Source organism: Nasonia vitripennis (assembly GCF_009193385.2).
Source record: "Nasonia vitripennis strain AsymCx chromosome 2 unlocalized genomic scaffold, Nvit_psr_1.1 chr2_random0005, whole genome shotgun sequence".
NCBI lineage: Eukaryota > Metazoa > Arthropoda > Insecta > Hymenoptera > Pteromalidae > Nasonia > Nasonia vitripennis.
The window spans coordinates 1,534,123-1,546,153 of record NW_022279612.1 but is presented as its reverse complement, the minus strand read 5'-3'; the positions used below and the strand labels follow the sequence as shown (position 1 = coordinate 1,546,153).

Genomic DNA, 12,031 nt, shown 5'->3' with positions numbered 1-12,031 from the left:
GATGACGACTTGGTGTCTATCACCGAAGACTATACGGTGCCAACACCAATCATGGTACACACTTTTACTAGACTAATAGTAAAAAAAATGCAAACAAACATGTGTATTACTTTTGTAAATATTATTACTACAGCAAGCACCTGGTATTACTCAAGACATGGTAGAAGCATTGTGCAGTTGTAACGGGGTTTCTGGGAACTAATTCGCATAAAAGTAAAGCGACGAGGAGGATTCGACCCCACGTCCCCGAGATCTCAAGGCGCGTGTGCTCTAACCATTGAGCCAACGATGCACTGCCCTGCACTCGCGCCGACTAGCTCTTACGGGCGCTATCCCCGCCCGTTACACAGTCAAGATCTAAATGAAAAGATTCGAGCTGTTATAGATGCTGGAGTATGCTGACGTCTTGTTGAACTGCTAATGTAAGTAGATATTTAATTCCAGTTTTTCTATGGACAAAAATGTCGATAAATTGTTAATTTAATTATACTTTTTAGGCATGAGCAACAGGCATGTGCTGCATTACGAGTTGTTGGTGACATTGTAACTGGTGACGATATGCTAACTCAAGTCGTCTTGAACTGATCAGCATTAACTTGCTTATTACATTTGCTTGGACAATCACGAGAAAGTATCCGTAAAGAAGCTTGTTGGACGGTATCTAATATAATTGCTGAAAACCCACAACAAATACAGGTTTGTAGATGAAATCTAAAAAAAAAAAAATTATAATTTCGAAACAATTTGTGAAGACACTTAATTTTACAATCAGAATAGATTTTAAAATTCATAATATCTTTAAATATTTACAGGCTGTTATAGATGCCAAAATTTTCCCAGTTATAATTGATATTTTGTGTAAAGCTGAGTTCAAAACTCGTAAAGAAGATGCCTGGGCTATAACCAATGCCACAAGTGGAGAAACAGCAGATCAGATTTGATACTTAGCAGATCAAAATTGTATTCCTTCATTGTGTGAATTGTTAACAGTAATGAACCCAACGATTATTCAAGTGGCATTGAATGGTTTAAAAAATATATTACGCCTTTGAGAACAAAATGCAGTCTATCACAATGGAGTTCATACATACTGCGTTCTTATTGAACAATGTTTCGGTAATAATTTCTTTCTTATTCTATTATTTCTTTATTTGCAAATGTTATCCTACAGAATATTAAAAATTAAGATTATTATTGATGCTGAAATCTTAAATATTTCTCCAGGCCTAGATAAAATAGAATTTTTACAATCCCATTAAAATTTGGAAATTTACCAAAAAGCCTTCGACATTATTGAGCGTTACTTTGTCTCGGAAGAGGAGGATTCACAAATTGCTCCATCCTCTCAGAGACAACAATTTTAATTTCCCGCACCTGATTCTTCTTAATTACCAGTTCATAGCTTCCAATTTTAATTAAATAATCAAATTCAATATGTAAAGTACGTCGAGGCATTTGATTATATTTATTAAATTGAGATAAATTTGTTAATCAGTGCTTTACAATGTCAATTTTTCTTTTCATTTTAATGATTGCTTTTAGACTAAAATAATTCGACTCGTTCCTTGACACGAAAATGCACACGACTTTATAATATATGTACATCATTAGAACTGAAACTGAATCCAATATTGGAGCTGTACAATTTTTTCCAACATCATCATTCTAATGATGAAAAAACGCGCTGATATACCGTCCATACGTGTACAAATTTTGAGATGAAAAGTTTATGATTTAACGTTGCAAACGCGATAATCTAAGATGTATAGACTTGTAAGTAATCACTTTCGAGCACTGTTCGTCATGATTTTAATAACATGTTATAAAAAATACATTGCATGTTTCCTAAAACTGTACATACATGTAAGTTTAAGTTAAATATAAATACTATGTTATAATCGCTCTGTTGGAATCCATCGCGAGATGCGAACTATAAAAAATGATGTTCAAAGAGAAGTTGATGTCTCGGAAAGCTCTAGTTGGAGCTGCGATGATTTATTTATTTTCCATTTACTATCGGCGATCCCTCCTCTCAAAAAGCTCGTCCCAGCATGACAGCACAGAGACTCCCCAGATAATAAGCCTCGTGATTCGGGATAGAGGAGGAAGAGGGGGACCGAAGCTCGGTGAGTTTGCAACACAAATGACGATCCTTTCGTGGCTGAACATTGCAGAGCATATTTGTTTATAAATTACCTAAATTCTATATCGCTGTAGATATCGTGAGGGGGATGTACGGCAAATAAAGTTTTGGACATTCTGTATAAAAGAACTGTGACTGTATAAAATGTATTATTTAGGTTCGACAATACAATACTATGTAATACAAATGCTACTATATATACTGCATATTTTGTTTCCTACATGTAAGATCATGAATAAAGATATGCTATAATAAAGTCATTCGTTGTATATTGCCTAGTTAAAATTTTTTCTTTTTCTAGCATTATGAGCCAACGAGTTGTCATTGTCACTTTAAAATAACTCGCTGCTTGCGCTTTTATCATAACAGTCATTAAATGCGCATTAAATATAATATAAATCTTCAATATATTGTTTTTTTTTGTATCAAAAGTTGAAAAACTAGAGGATAAAAAGAAATTAATATGAATATGAATTAAGTAAAGATAGATTCCTTATCCTTGCATAGGTCATTAAATAAATTTAAAATTTATTTATTCTATATTTTTTTAAATTACTTTTTATGTTTATTAATGCGTACTTTTTTCAATACAGTAGTATGAAATCAAAAATATACCACTATCAACGTACATACAATAAACTTAGAGCACAAACATTTTTTGTAAGACAATAACTTTAGCTCACAATCAGAACAATTAATGGTCAGAGGAGACTTAACAGTATCTCGGTGGAGGCAGCTAAAATTTTAGCTCACCCAAGCAGAGATCACAAAACTATGTATAAAGAAATTTAAAATAAATATTTTAAATAAATTATACTGCTAGCGCATTGTCGTCTTCGTCCTCTTCTCTTCTCTCACGAAGTTCTGTTCTGACATTGCTTAGGTGCGAGTTCAGAACTTTTGAAATAAATGAAGCGAGGTTATCAATAGCTTGTTCGTAGGGGTTTGTCCTCAAGTTTCGTCCGCCGCTACGGTTCCTTTTATCAGGTCCTACAGAACAACATTTCATAATTATTAATAAAAAAACCACTGCCAATTCATTGGCACGTAGCTTCCTCCAACTAAATTTATAGGTCTAATGAATTAAATATTGTTTTAATATACAGTATAATCTGCCTGCTAATGTATGAAGCGGTTTTTGATACATAATTTAATGTATAAGTTTTGGATGGTTCATTGTCCAAAAGTTTGCAGACGCCTCTGTTTTTTTATTGTAGAATACGAATTTTTTTCACAGAATATATTAGTATGACATGACTTCATAGGGAGGGATTTTAACGACGTGCAACGACACCCCTATAAGAGGAAGAAAAAGTTTTGAGAAAAATCGATTTTTACATTTCAGCTCTTTACTTGAAAACCGCTTGACGAAATCGTTTAAATTTTAGCAGCAGATAGCTTTTTTTATGATAAATCACCAAATAAAATTTTGAAGCATTTGACTACATTGTTTTAGAGATATAAGGAATCAAAAAATTTTCAAATAAAAATTGAAATCTTGATATCTTAAGAACCATAGGGGTTTGAAAGCTGCGCAATGAACTTAAAATATCTACTTTTTCCCAAATCTCAAGTGCAATAAGGTCTTATTATGTCCGTAATCAAGGCACAGAAAAACTCATTTTTTTCAGTTTTCGATTTATTATTGGAATAATTAGTAATCAAATCACTTGAAATTTTGATGGGATATAGTTTGGCACGTAACTCATTGACATGATTTTTTTCGTGAGATTATGTTTAGTTTCAGAAATATGAATTATTAAAAAAAATCACCTTTTTCATTTTATCTGCCGAACAAAGCGGTCGATCCCGAGGTTCGGATAAGGAAAAGTAGTTAATTTTATTCTCTTTGAAATGCATTTTAGCTGAATTGTTTGTAATAATGGGATGATTGAAAAAAACGCAAAATAGTGTTTTTCAAAAATAAAAAAAAGGCCAAAAAAAATAATTGAGAAAATAAAAAATAACTGTTTCCAGTTCCAGAGTAGTTCCAGAAATATGACGGCACACACACAACACACACACACACACACACCAGATCCATACGGACATTTTCTAAAAACACTTGATTTGAACTTCTAACACACCAAAAAGTATTTTCTAGAAGTTTTGACGAAACTCAAAATTTTAATGTTCGAAAATTAGTTTGATATGCGGAGCGAGAGCGAGAAGGTTCGAGAAGCTTGTCAGCTTAATTTTAAATTCGACAGTTTTCGCTAGCCCGCACGGCACCAATGAGGTTGCCATGGCAACGCATGCACGCTCGCTCGCTCCTACTCTGTCTCTCTCCGCCTGTTTCGCGAGCGGTCTTCTGCCGCTTTCACTGATTTGTGTTGTTCAGTTTTTGTATTGCCGAAGCGCTGTGAGAACTCGCCTCACAGTGTCGACCGTTAAACAATATCGTTTGTTAACGCGTCGGTGCTCTAACACTCTTCTAATACTCTTCAATTTTCCATAGTCAATACATTTGTAATCACACTCTTTTCTTTTCAATAAACATTAATAGTTTGACGGTATACATAGTATACCTTTTCATCTCAAATTTAAAGAGCGTGTTATTATGTTCACATTAATTGTTTTGATCCACAAGTCTCTATCTAATTCGAGAGAATATAAATATTTACTATTATAAAGCTTCCTCTAGAAGGAAGCAAAAGAAAAAGACCAAATATTTATTTATTATTATTATTGAAGCTCTCGAGGGCGAACATCTACAACGTTCTGCTGCTGCAGAAGCTCTTCAGGGCGAGCACCTAGTGTGTTCTGCTGCAATCCATGAGGCTGCTGCTGCAGAAGTTCTTGAGGGCGAGCACCTACACCATTTGTTCGAAAGATTAGACGGTTACGGCGAGAGAGAGCGAGAAGGTTCGAGAGGCGATCTGTTGTCGCTCGAATTCGAACGTATTAGCCTGCTCGCACGGCACCGAAAAGGGCGTTTCCATGGCAACGCGCGCTCGCTCGCTCCTACTCTCTCTCTCTCTCTCTCTCTCTCTCTTCGCCTGTTGTGCGAGCGGCCTTATGCCGCTCTCGCTGATTGTATAGTCAGTACGTATTGCCGAAACACTGTGAGCGCACGTACTCGCCTCACAGTGTCGTCCGTAACAATATTGTTGTTCACGCGTCAGTACTTTAATACAAAAGCTTTCATTTCTTTTCCTTAGTTTAAACACTTGTAAATACACTCTATCTTTCAATAAATATCAAAGCCTTTTCTGACGGCATATTAATTCAAATTAACGGTTGAGAGTGTTTTTGTTTATTACCAACTAGTCCATCGAGATCCACAAGTCTCTAACATTAGTTCGAGAGACTGTAAATACCATTACCAATAGCTAGCTGTGATTGGGGCTGCTGGTAATAGTGAGCACCTTGATCCTATGCATTCTGATGCTGCGCACCTTGATCCTGTGCAACTTGATCTCCTCCTTCCTATCCTTCTTTAGGCATCTCTACGTCTACGTCTGGCCATACTTGTTGCTGGTCTGGGTTTATATGCCCATCTACCAAAAAAAAACAGTTATAAGTATGTGCACATATTAGTGTAAGAGACAGCACCAAGACGCACATAGAGAGAAAGAAAAAATTTGAATTGTATCCCTACACGGAGAAAAAAAAGAGAGACGGAGCTAAATATTAGTGCAAGAGACAGCACTAGGACGCACATAGAGTCTGAATCGTATCCGGGCACAGAGAAAAAAGAGAGAGACGGAGCTCAGTTGAATGTAGTAAAACGCAAAAAAACTAACTTGCTAAATTTGCCATTTCCCTCTCGATTTCTTTGTCTCCCATCATGCCAGTTTGATCATCGACTTGATTTTCAGCAGATCCAGCCTGATGTCCATTTTCCGGAAATCCGGACATGATAAGGGAGATGTTGGATGATATGCTCTTCTGGTGGTGCGATGAGGGCAGAGAGACTGGAAACGTGCTCGCTCTTCTGCTCTGGTGCGATCTGTTGGTTCTTCTAGTGCTGGGGACGACGAGAAAGATGAGTGCAGTTTTCTTTGATGTTCGCTCTTCTGGTGGTGTGATGAGGGACTGGATATGTGCTTGCTCTGTTGATCTGGTGCGATCTGCGATTTCACTCGTAACGTCTTCCTGCCATTTCTCAATTCTTTCGACGTTCATTTTTTTACAATAAACAGGAGAAAATTTCACAAGGCACGTCCTCAGCCTTCTGAGTTAATAAACAGGCCAACGTATCTTTTGAAAGAATTCCTAGCATCAGATTTTATTTGTGCAATACTTTATTCAGCCAAACATGTTAATAAAGGTAAGAAACGTTTACTAGCTCTAATTTATGAACAAATTTTATCATTATCATAAATCTAAAATCTAATTTCATAATATGAACTTGTATTTTATTTAACAGACAGAGAATCTACAAGCAATAAAGATTTGATTCAAGATTTGATTTGAATTAATACCAAAAAGTTTCTTCTGCGCTCTAATAATTAATCAGACTGGGGATATATACTATTCCTCTGTGTGTATTTCTTGGTACTGTATAATAAATGAACTGTATAATACAGTCTAGTAAATAATTAGCATCATCTCCAGCAACTATCGACAGCCAAAACATCCTTCCATTCTTATAATATTTTTTTGTTTGTTCAAGATCTTTGTCCCAATTACTGAGGTTCTACGTAAGGTTTTGAAGCTCCTGTTCTCACATTCCCTTAACAGAAGAGGAAGTTATTAAGGATCTAATAGGTTGGATACGCAGCAAACCGAAGGATCTTCAAGCTTCTATCAAATTGTCTATTCAGATGCAACAATCGTAGAAATTGAAATTTTAACCGGTTACATTTTAATCAAATGAAACTAATTAAATGTGTTTTTAAATAAGTAAAGTTTTATGTAGTATCAAAAAATAATATATTTATTTACTTGATCTATATAAGGTGTGTTTGTTTATTTTAACATGATTATTATAATATTTTTTGAAACACTTATTAAAATACAAATAATAATTTTAACAATTCTTTGTGAATATGTTTTTCTTCTTCAGTAAACTCATTCAAATTACCTGCAAGTAGAAATCTCTCATGCACGGAGTCAGACATTTTCTTCAAGTGTTTGTAAACTTCCATCACTCGCTTAGCTGTAATTAATTTTTTTTAAAGGAATATAGTGTAATGAAATTATTGTATGGCATATTTTATTCAATTGATACTTATACTTACAAGCTACAAGATGTGGACATATGTCTTTTCTTTTATTTAGCTCCTTAGTAATTTCTGAGATAAATATTTTTTTCCTTCTTCGGTCAAATTGACTGATTTTTTAATTCCAATGGCAAGAAATTTTAATATTACATTATCTATTGCCCAAAATATGTTTGATTTAATTGGATTACCTTCGGCAGGGTTGATCACGATCATTTCAGTTAATAATAACACAAAAAAATTTGTTGTCTTTTTTTAATGAGCGGATATCAATTAAATTCAATAAGCACACACGTGTATAGTTTAACAGTGACAGCGACTCATGGTCAATAGGGTAGAAGAAAAAATAAACAATTTAATTGAAAAATTCAAATTGATTTGAAAACTTTAAGGGTTAATGCCATTTCTTTTTTACGTCACACACGCAGATTTGTGATTTGAAGAAGATTGTTATATGGTACCTATATAAACGAGCATATATAATAACGAGATCAGTTTATATATCAATAGGAAAAGGAAGTGCAGGAAGATTAATTCGAGGTTTCTTTGAAAATGTTTACTTTAGTACTTTTTATTCTGGGGACGTTTGCGGTGGAAATAATAAGTTTTTAATCTCGCGAGCGAAGCTCTCTAGTATGTGTGTGTGTATGTACGTGGCTCTCGCGTTTTTCTGCGCTGCTTTCAGAAAGAGTTATTGTATTTCTTTCTCCCGCAGCGCGATTTTATTATACCCGAAGTAGTTTAAAATAAGAAAAATTCGATTTTGGAGAAAAAGAGAAAGATTTTGGTTATCGCGAAAGCGGTGAGCTTTTTTCCTTCGAATCGGAGGGCGCGAGGGAGAGAGAGAGAGAGAGAGAGAGAGAGAGAGAGAGACGACGACTTTACCGATTCATGGGTGATTGTTATTTAATGCCTCCATGGTCTCAATATTTGCCCTCTTTAGAAACTGAACAGCTATAGCCTTTAATAAAGAAATATATGCGAGCAAGATCGCCACCGAGAGTTCACGTGCCTCAGCTGTGCTGTGTATACACACTTCGACGTTCACCTTCACGTGCGGTGAAATTAATTTTTAATTTTTTTTTCGCGCAGTGTTGACATTATAGTAATTACCGTTGTTTTACTAAGAACGAGGTGTCTGATCAATTTCCACCCGAGAAATGCGCGGGAAAAGAGCGTCAGGAAATTTTGTGACCTAGTGTGATTAATTACTTTTTTTGAAAATGCATTATCAAATGAATAATATGCATTTTAATACTTCTACAAAAAGACGCACACGTTATATTTACAAATATTTCAGCCTATTTCGTCGAATCGTCATTTTTATATAAAAGAGGAATTAACATAAATTTATCTATACATCACCCCGATGCATAAATTTATTTTACTCTTGATATGCGCTCCAAAATTCTCAAATTAAAATCGTTCTCTTATTGGATTTCCCACATTAAAAACGTTCTCTTTTGATTATAACTGTTCTATAATATCTGCAGAGGCACATGAATGATCTCATACGTAAATATCGAACTTATATCCTATACGTATTATTACACTACGCTGGAGTACCTATATATTCATATTCACGTCGCGCAGATTACACTTCTAGATAATACGCATACTTTGGCGCGGCTCATTGTCGAGATGGACCCGCACGACATAATAAACAAATACGTATTCGACGCAAGGATCAAAGTACAAAAACTGCGCGAGATAATAACTCGTTCGCGATTACGTATACTTAAGTATTCCCGCGCGCCGCAAGATAATACGGATAAAACGACGTATAATAGTTATACTAGAATTCTGATGCAGTACATATAGCGCTCGGTTATTGTTATACACACAATAATCGATGGGCACTCATAGCTGCAGCGGAAGGTATACATATTTAAGAGGATAACGAGGATAGCTTCGTATATATTCATGTGTATAACAGACTTCTCTTTACCTTTTGGCCTTAATTGCGCTCCTCTCCGCAGCCGTTAGATTCGGCGTCGATGAATCGAACGAGTATAGTAATTGTATAGCTGCACATATGCGTGTACGATACAAAATGCGACGCGACGAAAGCGCAGTTGAACTATAGGTTAACTATAGGTGGTAGACACAAAAGAGCCGATGTATATATACTGCACTTGATGCGAGACGATATTTCCGATCGGATATCGGCCTCTCCGCGGAGCGATTCCCGGTGCGATTTACACAATCTTGCGATATTCTAGCAGACTCATCACTTCGAACGAGAGTTCGCATGACCGCTAGTGTATATTGCGTATATTGTATACTCGAGTCACGTATTCTCATTATCTAGCTCGTTCAATTATAATAATAAAGGACAACTATTATATAATTTTTGCTCCAAAACAAGCCTATACCGATACGCGTGTTTTGGTTCAACAGTCTCGCAAATACATTTAATCCAATTGTTTAACGTGTGGGTTATGCTCGGAGCTTCCCCACACGGCCCCCCCCCCATGGGATACGGGGCCGAGATACGCTCGGCCAACGCGTCGCCGCTCCACCTTGGGCACGGCTTAAGGTGGAATGTACAAGACATTTCACCCGAAACCGCACCCTTAGCTTCACCACGACTACCGATTCTCCCCTTGGCTGGCAGGGAACCTCGGTGGGGGCCGGGACCCATCCAATCCCTAACCTCTAAGCAGGCCGCTTCCCGAGTTGAGATCGCAACTCACACGTCGAGGCCAGAGAAGAGTTCCAGACTTCGATGGTGCAGAGCACCCAAGGAGCCTTTCACTCAACTCTGACCTCTAGCCCTAAGCGATCTGGGCTGTAACCACTGCCACGACGAGTCCTAACCCAGTGACCGGGACGAGGCAGACTAAGTCCCCCGCGGGCCCCCGGTCGCCCGTGGTACCGTTTAGCCTCTGGTATGAGGGCCGGTAGAGATCATGCCTCCTCGGCACCGGTAGGCCAGCTCGGGTTCGTGGTTCTCTCTCTCTCTCTCTCTCTCTCTCTCTCTCTCTCTCTCTCTCTCTCTCTCTCTCTCTCTGGCGCTGGCGCTGCGATCACGTGAGTACAACTGCTTTGCCTGCTATCTCCTGTTTTCACGTTCTTTTACTGCCGCACGCTGCCTCCGGGCGTCTTCTTTTATAGAGTGTTGCACGCTACTAATTGCAACCTTCAGGCCAATTAATAAATTGCTGGAGGCTGCATTCTACTCTTGCCTGCTTTTTCCGAGAACATCTGCCGTAATTTTCTAACCTAAAAACACCTCGCACGGTTTGGCTCTTTTCCCGCACGGCTTTCTCTCAACGTTTCGACCACCTTTTGCCATCTAGTGAGCAGACTGAACACCATCGCGGCGCCACTCAGTTTAAGGTCGGTAAACGCTCTCTCTTCTCTCACCATTGCTCCACCTAGAGGTCAGATCACCAACTACGGTGAGAAACAACGAGATGAGCACAATGAATGCGGGAAACGACGATGCGGGATACGAGACCTGCGGAAAATGCAATAACAGCATTAAGAACAAGGCCCCTAAGAAATGTGATATATGTAACACACATTACCACTCCAGGTGTGTTACATTCACATCTTCAAAGGTCAGAGGTAAGGCGGTCCTGACCTGCGACGGCGCGATTTGTATGGAGGAAGTGGAGAGGGAGCAGGCCAAGAAAAGGCTTAACTCCTCGCAGCTCAATCTATCGCTGGCAGGGCCTAAATCTACATCTAAGCAGGCAACGACCAAGCCCTACAGTTCTACACCACAATCTCGCGCCCCATCTCGAAATGGATCTCCTGCTCGTCAAACAACACCCTCGACGATCGAGAGCTCCCTTAAAAATATCCTAGAGGCTCTAGCTGACATCCGCAAGAAACAGGAGGCATCCCTGAAGACTCAAAACGAGATGGCGAAGAGGATGACCGAGATTGAGCAAAGGCTGGCTCCCCTAGAGCAGAGGCTCAAGGCCCTTGATGACCTGCCGCAGCTTACTTCTCGCATTAATGATGCTGAGAAAAACATCAGTGAGCTGCAGGCAAAGCTAGAAGACCTGGCATCGAGGAATCTTGCTATCCCGCAGCCAACCAACAGCAGTAACGGCACACCTCACGACGGCAACTACAACGAACTGGCTCACCTCCGCAGGGAAATATCCGTCATCAAAAGGCAGCAGGAGCACACCAACAACGACATTGTCGTTGTGATTACGGGGCTCCGATACACTGAGGATTCCTCATTGCGGCTGCTGGCTTATGCGGTGCTCACTGCGCTGGACCCCACAGTTCTCCAACGGGACGTAGTAAGAGCGAGGGTTATGGGAAGACTGGACACAGCCGCTGACAACTCAGCCAGAATGCCACCTCTTGCTGTCACTCTGGCGTCACATGCCCTCGCCTGCTCAATAATAGCTGCGAAGGCCAGAAAGCGCAAGCTCCACACAGCGGAGCTGGATGCAGACCTACTGGAGGAAGCGCGAGCCCCAGCTCCAGACCACCAGTGGCTAATCAACATCAATCCGCTCCTTCCCCCAGAGGTGCACAAGCTGAGGGTCAGAGCGCGGATGGAGGTCAAGAGGAGGGAAGGATGTCGTACATACGTGAGGAATGGCAAGCTCTACATCCGCCTCAACGACAACCGCGCCGTCGTCATCGAAACCGAGGAACACCTAGATAATTTTTTATCTCGGACACCACCAAACAACAGCAACAACAACAACATCAACTAAAATACATACACCTCATTCCACCCAAACCA

At 38.9% G+C, this 12,031-nt stretch overlaps 1 protein-coding gene and 1 pseudogene across 6 annotated transcripts in view; one reads left to right on the top strand and one right to left on the bottom strand.

Moving 5' to 3' along the window:
• LOC107981980 (histone-arginine methyltransferase CARMER) overlaps positions 1-12,031 on the bottom strand; it is a 325,591-nt gene that overhangs the window by 219,602 nt on the left and 93,958 nt on the right. The window lies entirely within an intron of this gene.
• On the top strand, positions 9-1,415 carry LOC100114133 (annotated as a pseudogene).